Source organism: Adiantum capillus-veneris, chromosome 8 (genome assembly GCF_014529385.1).
Source record: "Adiantum capillus-veneris isolate H3 chromosome 8, ASM1452938v2, whole genome shotgun sequence".
Lineage (NCBI taxonomy): Eukaryota > Viridiplantae > Streptophyta > Polypodiopsida > Polypodiales > Pteridaceae > Adiantum > Adiantum capillus-veneris.
The window spans coordinates 8,894,590-8,907,829 of NC_140938.1; the positions used below are offsets into that span (position 1 = coordinate 8,894,590).

General features: G+C 38.8%; 1 pseudogene; it reads left to right on the top strand.

Annotated features, from left to right (window-relative positions):
* The first annotated feature begins 206 nt into the window (after nt 1-206).
* Nucleotides 207-13,240, top strand: part of LOC147451638 (uncharacterized) — a 70,069-nt pseudogene continuing 57,035 nt past the window's right edge.

Genomic DNA, 13,240 nt, shown 5'->3' on the forward strand with positions numbered 1-13,240 from the left:
TCCATTGTAGAGAGATACATGTACAATAACCTTGTTGATATCCTGAATCCACAAGGAAAAGTAACCTTGAATATGGCTAATTTGAAGGCACTTATGGAGACTATTCAGAGTCATCCTACACTGTCTTAAAGGATTCCATTGTAGAGAGATACATGTACAATAACCTTGTTGATATCCTGAATCCACAAGGAAAAGTAACCTTGAATATGGCTAATTTGAAGGCACTTATGGAGACTATTCAGAGTCATCTGCATGATAAGATCACTAAATATAATACGGCCTTGGTAAATCAGACCATTATGGATCATATGAGTAAGCAAGGTGAAGAGGAGTCTGAGCAGGAAGAAGAGCATGAGGAGGAAGGGGACAAGCCGGATGACAAGATTGATGATGATGATTCTCCCCCTTCCCCACCTTTAGGCTCTGGAGCTGGAGGATCAGTTGTAGTGGACCCAACAAAGACAATTCTGGTACCACTTAGGACCATCCAGACCAACAGTCGATCGATGATCAACACCAAGGCAGTGACTAGCATACTAAGGGCAACACTGGAGAACCTCCAGTACACCAGTCACAACATAGTTCAGATAGCGATTCATTCCTTTCTTGTAAGTGGAATAACTGACTACATTCATTCGAGCTCCCGTATCTACCAATGCATTTGTGCTATGATTGTTCAATTGTACTTTGATGCGAAGGTCCATTCCATCCAACCATTCGTCATCCATTGACATTGCATCATTCTTCAATTCCCATAGTCTCTCAATTGGTTCCAAAGTATTGATGGGAATAGGTGTTTGTCAGTTAGCCATTGGTTCACCATCTAGAGTGGACAACTTAACTGCTCCACTTGAGGATATGTCTTTAATGATAAACTGTCCATTTATCTTTTTCTTGAACTTTGAAATGTGTTGCTTAAGGGAATACACTAAAACCAGGTCCCCTTTTTTGGAGATATTTGTGACTAGATGAGAATAAAAAAAAAACAATTGTTTCTTTTTTTGTGCATATATGTGAGCTACAGCTATTAGCCTTTGCTCATCAAGCTTTCCTAAATATTCAAGCCTCTTTGACAATTCATGTCCGGTCCACTCAAGATCTTTAGCTACCCTTAGTTTCGATAATAGAAATTCTACCAAGAGTATGGCATCAAGACCATAAACAAGATTAAAGGGTGTAGCATTTAAAGATGTCTTGAATGAAACTCTATAAGCCCATAGAGCGGCATGTAGAATCATTTTCCAATCAGTTCGTCCTGCACTAACCACTTTAGTCAATAGTGAGCTAAGAGTTTTATTTGTGTGCTCAATTTGTCCATTTGCTTGTGGATGATATGGAGCAGATTTGTTATGGATGACCATAATTCATTCAGCAGATACTCAATTACCTGATTGAGGAAATGAGTTTCCCTATCACTGAAAATTTCTATTAGAAGTCCATATCTTGTGAATACATTCTCATACAAGAATGTGGCTATAGTTCTGGCATCATTCTTTTTTGTTGCTTTAGCCTCTACCCACTTGGTCAAATAGTCTGTAGCTACAATGATATATCGAGCTTGAGTTCTATAAGCAGGTGATTGTATTGGCCCGACAAATCTATGCCCCATTTTGCAAAATCTCTAGTCCCCATCATTGGTATTAAAGACATGCTATCTACCCTAGTTGGCATTTTTTCTCTTTGGCATGCATCACACCTTCGAACATATTCTTTGGCATCTGCAAAAAGTGTTGGCCACCGTATGCCTACCATTAAAATAGCTCTAGCGGTGGTTTCACTAGAAACAATCCAGAATGTGCTTGTTCTAGAGTGGGGATATATTCATCTTCATTTGCACAAAGAAGCAAAGAGTGATCCTTTCCTCTTCAATACAATTGGTTTCCAATAACAGCATAGTCTCTTGCTTTTGTTTCAATAGCTCTTTGGTAATGGCTACTCATGTCCGCCAGATATGTTCTGCTTGATAAGTAAGTAACTAGATAGTTAATCCACTTAGGAACAAGTGAAACTTGAAATAATGTCACGTGAGGTATTGATGCTTGTTTCTGGAATTGAAGATACTTTCTTACAAATGAGTGAACATCACTTCTCATGGTTGGCCAAAATACTCCAAGTCTCAAGATCCATTTCATAGTTTGGTTTTTTGCAAAATGAAGTCCTAGTATGGTAATGTGTGTTTGACTTAGGTATTGGGTTTTTTCATCAGGACTAATACACAAAAGCAATATTCCATCTCGATTTCTTTTGTATAGCCTTCCAGTTAGTAATTGATACATAGACGATTGCCTAGTTAATCATGGTGTAATAGGAAGTGGTATAAATGACAATCCACTTGAGCTATGGTCATCAATGAAAACGGGGTATCATTTCTACAAAGAACAAATATGCAGATCATTGTCTACCCCTTTTGGTGGTTCTCTTGAAATAATCCTTGACAAATGATCTGCTCTTTGGTGTGTGGTGCCCTTTTTTAAAACTACAGTGAAATCAAATTCCAAAAGAATCATGAACCATCTCACTATTCTTCCTGTGTTGCATGGCTAGTACAATAAAGCTTAGTAGTCCACAAAGAACAAAAATTTATTGACTAACAGGTAATGTCTATACTTTTTTATAGCATAGATCATCCCTAATGCTTCTCTTTTGGTGGTTATATAGTTTTTCTCTGCCACATTCAACTGTCTACTAGCATAAGAAATAGAAAAATCAATTTTTTTGTCTCCTGAGCTAATATACATCCAATGGAAAAATTGGAAGCATCAACATGTATATGGAATATCTTATTCAAATCTGGTGCTTTCAATATTGGAGCTAAAGTGAGATCTTGTTTAAGCTTCATGAAGGATTCTTCACACTTATTAGTCCATACAAAGAGTGTAATCAAGCCATACATGGGTTTTGCAATTATAGCATACATGTAAATGAATCATTTGTAATATCCACAAAGTCCCATAAAATTTTGAACCCCTTTGACTATTGTCGGTCTCGAAAATTCAGCAATAACATGAATTTTATCCATGTCGGTCGCTATACCGTTTTTAGACACTATATGTCCAATAATTTTTCATTTTTGTTGTCTATAAATGTGCACTTTTCAGGATTTTAGCAAATCCTATAAAGTCTACATTTTTTGAATACCTATTTGAGATGTTCAAAATGATTAGACATGATTGATGACTCTACATATAAATCATCTATATATACTTCCAAGAAATTCCTAAGATATTCTTTGAAAGCATGGCTCATCAATATTTGAAAGGTGGCAGGAGCATTAGTAACCCAAAAGGCATAACCCTATAGGCAAAAATACCCCATTCAGTTGCAAAGGCAGTTTTATGAAGATCTTTGGGATCAACCAAAAGTTGATTGTACCCTAAAAAGTCATCTAAGAAGCTGTAAGATTCTTTTCTTGCAACTCGTTCTAAAATATGCTCGTGGATCGGAAGAGGGTTCTAATGGTGGCCGCATTCACTTTTTTGAGATTGACGCACACTTAATTTTCCATTTTTCTTGGGTATCACTACAATCAGAGACACCCAATCTGTGTGTTCAGTTTCATAAATGAATTTGGCTTCCTTGAGCTTCTCTATCTCTTCTCTGATTTTTTTAGCCAATGTTTCATTATAAGTATATGGCCTTTGTCTACTTGGTTTTCAATCATCTCTCACGGGTATAGTATGTTGACAAATTTCTGGATCAACACCCTTGAGATCCTTATAAGACGGAGCAAAGATATCCTGATATTCTTTCAACAAGCTTAGCAAAATCTCTTCTTCTTCTTCTGTCAAGTCAGTTGCAATGTAGGCAAGTCTAGGTGGTTTAGTTAGATCTATTTTCTTTGCATTTTCAGGTCTTCATAGGGCTCACCCTATTTTCTTGGTCCCTTTACAGGTTGTTCCACTATGATCTTTTTGTGTTGGAGAGTATATTTCTTGTAGTGGAATGGAACACTCATTACATCTTTACTCTCTTTCTCAGTTGTTTCCATTTCAGTGGTATACATCTCCCTTAGAGCTTTCTTCAACTCTTGATATTTCTCCTTTTGTTCAACTCGTGTCTAGATGAATCATCATTCCGGTGTTTAGGCTTTGATTGAATTTTCTTTCTCATTTTTCTTGATGTTTTGATGTCTGTTGTTTGTTGTTTGAAGGATATCTACCCGTGATTTTGTCCTTGACACAGTCATGTGCATCTATCCGCATCAAAAATTGGGTTTTGCTAGAAACTGATGGCATAGGTCTAGATTTCAAGTTTGCTCTATACCATTTCTGCCTTCTTGTTTTCTGGTTTGGAAAGTCAAAAAACTTTTCCTCCCCTCTTTTTAGGAGTAGTTATGCTCTAATATGTTCTTTTTCTGACCTAGACTCATTGGATGTAGCTCAATGTTCTTCAAACTCATCAGTAGCATCATAATAGAGGTTTGAAAAGACTTGTTGAGCTTTCAGTAATTCGTTGGGTTCCTGAACTTCATCTTCAATGTGAAGGGTTGAGATCATTTGTATGAGAATTAAGTCATAGCCATCCTAATTGCAAAATTGAGTAGGCATAGACGTATTCACACACACATCCATTGTTGCCAAAATTTGAGTCCATTCAAATGGATCAAACAAACATTCTAGAAAGGGTTTAGGTACATATGCTTCTTCTATGCAATCCCTTTCTAAGATACATTCTTCTCGTTTTAAACTCCCGTTTTCTGAGGCTCCACACATTCAAATAGGTGTGTCTTTGTTTAACCACAATGGAAGCTTTGATTTAGCTGAAGAGACTGAGTCAAGTTCTTGAATGGGTGTTCTCATTACATCTTGATAAGTGTGATCTTTCAAATTGACCCTTGTAATTGATCCCACTTGCTTCAAATAAAGGTAATTCTTTCCCCAATCTTGAATAAGCTGTACTTGCCACATGAATGGTCTTCCCAAGATGATTTCATAGTTAAGTTTATTTTTGAAGTCTACTATCGCAAAAGTATGCTTATAAACAATTCCACAGGAACTAACTATCACTTTTTCAAGCAGTCCTTGTCCATCTGCCAATTGCAATTTCATCGGAGTTGTCTAATGGCCTGTTTTCCCCATGATTCCTATACTTCTTTTGTGGCTATGTCTATGCCACCTCCACCGTCTAGTATTGCCATGGTTTCTACATCATTATATCCCACCGGAAGGGTTGTGTTCCCTCCTTTCCCTTCGTAGTATTCTCCGACTTTGTTCATAGAACGGATCTAATATCCTTGTTATCCATTTCATGTTTCAATTTTCCCAAAAATTTTGTGATTAGCCTTGTCATTAGGAAGAGAATGGGGTCTAGGAGGGCCTCTTTATTTGGTAGTTTAAGGAAGTCAAACATTTAGTATTAAGAAAGTAACCAAAGGACAGCTTTTGAATTCAAACAGAAAAACGGCTAGTTTATTTGAATTCAAAGTTCCCCCTCAAAATGAAATTTATAATCTAGCGAGTAAAACCATATTATGTAGCATATCAATGGAAAGAGCTCGATGCATAGATTGCAGATCTTTTATCTCTGCTCAATTCGGAGATCATACGTGGGAGTTATGAAAGACCGAAAATCATAAATTGTCCACCCCCTTTTTGGGGGTAAAGTGCATCCTTTGACCAGTCTTACACATTTCTTACACACCCACCATTCTTGCACACATGGTGTGCATCTATTTGTCAAATTGTTAACTAGCTTCATAAGCTCATGGCAAATAAAGAGGCTCTCCTAGACCCCATCCTCTTCCTAGTGTATACCCACCTTCTCTAGAGTTTTTTGTAAATAATTCCATAAATATGGTCCGATTTTCAATAGTTCTCCCAAGGTAAGAGTACATTGAATGGGTGTAGATAGGATTGAATGGATGTTTTCTACCTCTAGGGTCTATTCTGCTCTTTTTACCTGAGTTCTTTTACACACTATGGACTCATCTTTGTTGTCTCCTAAGTAAGAGGGTAGTTTCTTTAGAGTCAATGGTTTAGACATTTCTGATGCTTCAAATTCGCAATCCTCATACAAGGATTGGATATCATTGTCTATATCAGGAGGTAAATTGTCTAGCCAAACTTTCTCTATAGGAGTTGACTTCAAAGTTATTCTCCCATAATTTATCTCTCTCACTTTTTCCCATAAATGTCCTGGCCAATCTTCCTCCACAAATGGAATTCCGTCTAAATCATGCATCTCTATGCGGACAACAAAAACTTTTGCTTTCACTTGTTGAGGTTTATTAAAGGTTCACAAAACGGGACTACAGGATAGAGGATAAGGATGATCTTATAGATTTGGGCATGTGGTGCATAGGTACACAGTTCATTTCTTGGGACACGGTTATGGCCTTACTTGTGCTTGAGGGCATGGATAAAGGAAAATCAAAGGAAAAGGTCAACCAAAGACCACCAGTGACCATTGTGGAGGAATCAAATGAAGTTATCAAATAGATTGATGAGCAGACTGAAGCATCTAAGGCACTCGTCCTCTTGCAAGAGCCCAGCTCCACTGAGGAGGAAGATCGGAAGATAGAGGGAGATGAGGTGTTGGAGGAAGTCCCAGACCTCCAAATTATCACTTTGCATGCAGTGGTGGTGAATGATCACCACTTTCTGTTCCTTGATGACATTGCAAAACATTAAGACTCCGAGGAGATGAATCGTTCACAGTGCGCTTACTATCTATGCGGGCATGAAGGATCCCAGTGGAAAGGAAGAGAAAGAAAATTTCAAATTTCAAAAAGAACAGAAGTTGGTGCAAACAGTAACAACACTTTTGGAAATCAAATCATGTGCCTCATTTTATGAAAGCGTCTGAAAAAGTGCCTATGATCCACACAAACCACTGATCGCGATGGGTAGAGATGATCGATCTAGCATCGATCTTACAAAGAAAAATCTTGAAGAGAAGGATGAGTAAACTGAGGTAAACATATCTTAACCTGGTCGATTGTATATTGTTCCTTACAACAAGTGTTAAAGTTGTTTAAAATGCTTTGCAGATGGCATACCATGTTGATAATTTTGCAATGAGTGTTGGATGTTCACGTAACACGCCCATGGGTAGGGATAGCTCGCTTTGGCACTATCGGAGCCAATTGGGACCATCGATTTTTTGAGTTGCTCACATAGAGGTCACAAAGAATGGTTCAGTGGAGCTGCTCAAGTGCAAAGCATTAAGTGACATACTCGCTGAAGATTCCATAACCCTAAATGGTCACATATGTATATTAGTGGATAAAGAGGCAACATTGTACGCCTTTACAATCAAGGACCCAGGCTCAATCCTCTCCTACTACGCCTTGAGCCTAGGTCAAGGGTTGAAAAACCCAGAGGAAACTGTAAAATTGCTTGGCATCAAGTCAGCCATTCGCCCCATACCCACAGATGTAATTTGTAGTCAAACTAATTGACCATGATGTAATATCCAAATCAATACAGAACAATTTTTTTTGTTAATAATTTCTGTCAATATTTTGTACTTGTTTTTCTTTATTCGCAATAGATTTCATTTCCGCAACACATGCACAGAACCTTAAACATGCAGCAACGGGGGGGGGGGGGGGGGGGGGGGGGGGGATACAAGGTCAACGGGACCACCACGGAGCACGGTGGCGCACAGGGCTTTTAGGGCCACCGGGCACTACAGTGCTCCTTGGTGGTCCCGTTGACCCCGTATGCCCCCCCCCCGTTGCCCAGTTTTGTAAAAACAATCACCGAGATGTGTCCCCAGGTTTAGGATTGCTGCATGGATTTTTTTGCACCTTTTGACCCCGCCGAGCGAGCCATGCGCCATGGCGGTCAATTTAAATTTAACAGCTTGAATAATTCAAATACTTTAAAAAAACAATGTACAAAATCAAGTCCAAAAATTGCACGGAATGTAGACATTTGACATTTGATATTATATGAGAATATTACAAATCTCATCAAGAGAGAGTACATGGAATAAACTATTTCTTATGAAGGCATCCTTCATTTTGCAAATTGATTGCTAGAGCTAAATCCATATTTTTTAGTGCTACACGCTTAGCATACACCATACAAGAAACACCATCCTGAAGGAGCTGCACCAAAATGTCTTTGAGCGATGGCATCCTGTTGGGCCAGTAAGGCTGCGTGTTGTATGCATGTAACGGAATCACTATATTCATTCATTATCTCTCTCACCACTTAAGAGAAGTCCGCTTTGGGTATGATGGACTCAATGATCTTTTGATATTTTTGAATATCCCGCAAAGCAATTGTGCCTGGCTTCCATCTTTGCTTTTTTTTTGTTGGTGGTGGTGGAGGACCCGCCTGCCTGGCCCATTGAGGAGGATCAATTTTTTACTTTTTCCTCCTCTCCTCCTGGGCCTGTTGTTCTTCAGGCATCACCTTGTCATTTTTCCTCTTTGCACATTGCTTGGCTCTTTGAGGTATTTTTGAAGGCCTAGAGCTCCCAACCTTTGCTTGTTGGGTGGTTTGAGCTCTATCTACCGCCTTCCTCTCTGCATCTGCTCGTGCTTGTAAGTTTTCCAAGTGAGATCTATCGGCCTTGGCTCTCTGCCCTTCCTCTTGCTCCCTCTGTCTTCTTTGTTCTTCTTGCATTCTTTTTGTTTCCTTCTCAGCTGCCTCTTTCTTTTCCATCTCCTTCATTATTTTCCTCCTCTTGGCCTCTCGTGCTTTAGAAACCGGGTCGCCTGATATTACCTTGATTACTCTTTGTTTGACTCACTGTCCAAATCTTCATGGCGTGGTTTTTGTGGTGGCGTGATCAATAGGTGATGTGACAATAGGCGAGGGCTCCGGATTTTGAAGCGGACCCTGTTGTACTTGTTTGGTTGCTCTTGTTTCTTACGTGGCTCTATGTAGAGATGACATTGGTGGGGGATCTGGCGATAGAGGTGTGCCGTTGGCATGGTTTAGTGGTCCAAGATCACCAAAAATATGTCGCATGGTTGATCATCTGGATTTGATGGTTGGGGAGGCTGTTGGGCGTCTGGAGCGGGTTGGGACGTTGGGTTATCCACTTGTGGCTAGGGATGTGGATTTGAAGTCGTAGATTCTTCATGGGGTGCTGGCTGCGGATTTTCTATGGTGTGAGTGGATGTGGTGGTATTGATGTGCGTAGTGCCAGTCTGCTCATGTGAATCGTCCATGTGGTGCAAGATATGAGTTCATGCAACTCCCCCAATTGCAGAAGAACCTAGGAGTAGGGTAAGTAGAATCCGAGGTGGGAACTCAAATCCTTACTCACTCCAAAAGAATCATCTGTGAGTTATTTATGTGAAGTTGCAGAATTTCAAGTCTGCAGCTTGAAACAACACCAAAAGACTATCAACCACTAAATCCGATTGGAGAATATGCTCATAAAAGTTGTATGAACCAGTGGATAAGCATAAGGATGCACTTGAGGTAAATTTTTAAAAGTTTGCAAAAACTCAGATTATTTACATTTTTTTGAGAATTTAGGACAAATTAAGTTTTGACTCATATGCTCAAAACATGTCACAAAAATACTGACCAGTGGAAAATTTGTAAAAATTGTTCATTTTAGGCTAAAAGTAAATAATCATGATTATTTACTTTTAAATCAAAATTGATCAAGATTGTTACCAGAGACTCTATGCATGATTACAAACATCTTTTGTGAAGGCTCATAGAGTTTGGATCACAAAACATACCAAAAACTTGATAAAAACTAAAATCTGTAGTACTGATTATTGAGAAATTGATTTTGACTTTATAAATCTTGTTCAAATTTGGTGAAACTTGACTCAGGGGCCAAGTTTAAAGTGTAGAACATGTGTGTATGCTCACATGATCAAACATATGCTAGAATTTGGCAGATGTAAATAATCGCAATTATTTACTTTTTTCCAATTTTCAGATATTTATAGCCAACTAAGCGTACCACAAGTTCTATCATGTTGTATTAAGCACTCACATCAAATTTGGTAAGATTTGGAACTATAAAGTGAAAATTGTGGCTAGTTTTGTAAAGTGAGTCTGTAGACACAAAATTGTAGACAAATTGAGGAGAGTTTATCCAAAACTGGTGAAACTTTGTTAGGGAGCTTAAGTTAAGCTGCATTACCTATTTATATCAACATTTTGGCAAAAAGCTGCTAAAAAATCTCAGAAGTAAATAATCGTGATTATTTACATCTACTCTAGATTTGAGATATTTTGCACAATTGAGTATACCACACAAGGTCAAGCACATCAAGTAGACTAATCATATCAAATTTGGATCATAAAAGTGAGACTTAAGCCAGATTCTTGAACAGTGAATCTACGGACACTAAACAGTTGTTTGATAACTTGGATAAATCTTGTCCAAACCTAGTGGAACTTGTCTAGAGACTCCAACAAGGTGTCTATATGGAAAAACAATTCTGAAAAGTAAGAAAATTTGAGAAAAGTAAATAATTAAATTATTTACTTTTGAGCCCCAGAGACAAGAGTTTGGACTTTTGAGCTTGTACAGTGTTACAACAACATAATACAAGGCCACTGGTCAAGTTTCGGTTTCATTAGGTCCAAATTAGTATATTTTAACTCAGTTTCCAAGTTGCAAATTAGTCCTTTAGCTCTTCGCAAGGGTAGAATCTGGAAGTCTCATTTGTTGACTCATTTAGCTCAGATTGAAGTGATATACATAGACTAATCACAATCGTTAGAAAAAATTATACAATCTTTGAGAGAAAATTGCTAACTTGGTTAAAATTGACACAAGAACTAGGTTGCAGGCAAAGAATTGGGAGCTTGCTAGGAGTTGAATTCAAGTCAAGTGAAAAAACGGATAACAATTCAATATGTCGGTAAGTACTCTATCGAGGGTCTAACAAGTCTATGAACCTTGTATACTAGCAAATCAAGGCATATTTGGAGAGACCACTAGTAGAATATCCACCAAAGAGTGTGAATCAAGGTGATCAATTGGGCACTATCTTTGAAGAAGTCCCAGACACCTATTCAACTCTGTTAGGAGCCGGAACGACAATGCGATATAAGCATATACTCACCTTTAATAAGACTAATGTCCATGGAGCTCAGGTTTACCTCAATCCTAATGAATAGTATGCCATTTGCATTGATGACCATGACATAGAGTTTGAAGAGGAAATCATAGCAAACAAACAAGGAAAGATGTATATGGATAAAAACGGGACTCAGTATGAAAATCTTGATGTGATAGACAAATGGGGGTTAGAAGTGAATACAATATTCCGGATATGGCAGCAAAAGAAGATCCACCAACTTTAGAATTTGAGGGATATGATCAAGTTGATCTGAAACCTTTGAAACAGCTTAACACGAATAATCCTAGGATTGGACTCTATTATTGGGAGGATAGCAATGTCAAGGATCTTTTATGGACCATGAAGATCATTTATATCTTCAAGAACAAAGAAAAGGGTTCAGTAGATCTACCATCTTACCTATTTAGGGATCCTTATAACAATAACTTTGTTATGTTGAGTCCTGAGGAGGTAGAACATACCAGATACCAAGGGTACTCTATAAGAGTTTGTGTTAGGTTTCCAAGCCCGTGGAAGAACTACTTATAGCATGCAGTGCAGGTTCAGTTGGAGTTTGAGTTTGCATTGTAAGCATTTCTTTATATGTAAGGTTAGTTTTACACAAACAATCAATCAACAATAGCGTGTCCTTGTTTTTTTTTTTTTGTTGTATCGAGTCTCTCTCTCTCTCTCTCTCTCTCTCTCTCTCTCTCTCTCTCTCTCTCTCTCTCTCTCTCTCTCTCTCTCTCTCTCTCTCTCTCTCTCTCTCTCTCATTCTACACTTCTGCAGCTCTCCTCCACACCATTGTAGTTCCACGGTACCACCCACCATAGCTCTCATCATCGGGTACCAAAGCCTCAAGGGCCGTGCTCGTAGCATCACATGGGACAGGCTGCTTGTAGTGGGGGAAGCAAGCATGTTGACCTGCTCCTGCCAATTTGGCCTCTTGAGCCCGTTGTGAGCAAAACCATCTTCAGCGTTGTCAACTACAGAGCTCATCATCAACAGTTTGGTTTTTTCTTTAGTTTCATTTTCATCTGATTTCACATTTTAATAAAGTGGCCACACCTTTACTCTGTCAAGCGGGTATTCACACCCTCGGGTACCCTCGACCCTGCAGTACAATGCTCTTCGATGCTCAATAGTTGATTAGTAAATCAAGAAATTATGGATTTCTAGATTGCAGGATATTGGCAATGCAGCATGTCAAAAGTTGCCGATTCTCAACTAGGCAAAGATCCTCACAACACTACAATAGAGCTTGCTACTCGACAAAGGTGATACTTCTCGAGCATTCCAAAATGCTCTCAAAGCATATTGAAGGTGCAACACATCCAACTAAGCAAGCAAAGTGTTTTCCATGAGGTGATACGAGCACAATTTGGAGAGTACAATACTTGGCAACGGTATAGAAGAAACAGTCACAAAAAGATGGTCAATCCACATTGCAGATTGAATTAAGGTATTTTTCACCAATGAATCCAGTAAAGACTCTTTCAACTATTTGCTTCAAGCACTCAAATACATCAACAAATGCTACACATCTCACAAGAAGATCTCCTTCGAGATTGCAGTATAAGTTTTCACAACTTATTTTACCAGTTTAGTGTTATAGTCTTGTTTTGTCATATACTTTCCAGTCAAAGCCTCCTTTTACATTATCTGTTGTCAGTTGTTGCCATGTAGTCAAAAATTTGTACGGGTTATAGACACTACCACACATAAGTAGTAAGACCTCCCAAAACTATTTGTTCTTAGCCCATTTTTTTCCCACTTCTCGTGAGGTTACTGGGTACACCTTAAACCCAAGGTTTGGCAGTGAACCAACAACTCCATCTATTGGTAGCTAATTTTTTGACCTACACCCTATCTATTCAAGGGGGGGTTCTGCTATCATAGCAACAGGTTATGGATACACCAGAATCCTTGGTTGTGAGAGAACCTAAAACTCACGGTTGACGAGTACACCAAAATACGAGGTATCATGAGTTGCATGTCTAGTTCGGGCTTGAGGGGGGGATTGATAGGTTTCCAAGCCCATGGGAGCACTGCTTATAGCATGCGGTGCAGGTTCAGTTGGAGTTTGAGTTTGCATGGAAAGCATTGCTTTATATGTAAGGTTAGTTTTACACAAACAATCCATCAACAATAGTGTGTCCTTGTTTTCCTTTTTGGTTGTATCAAGTCTCTCTCTCTCTCTCTCTCTCTCTCTCTCTCTCTCTCTCTCTCTCTCTCTCTCTCTCTCT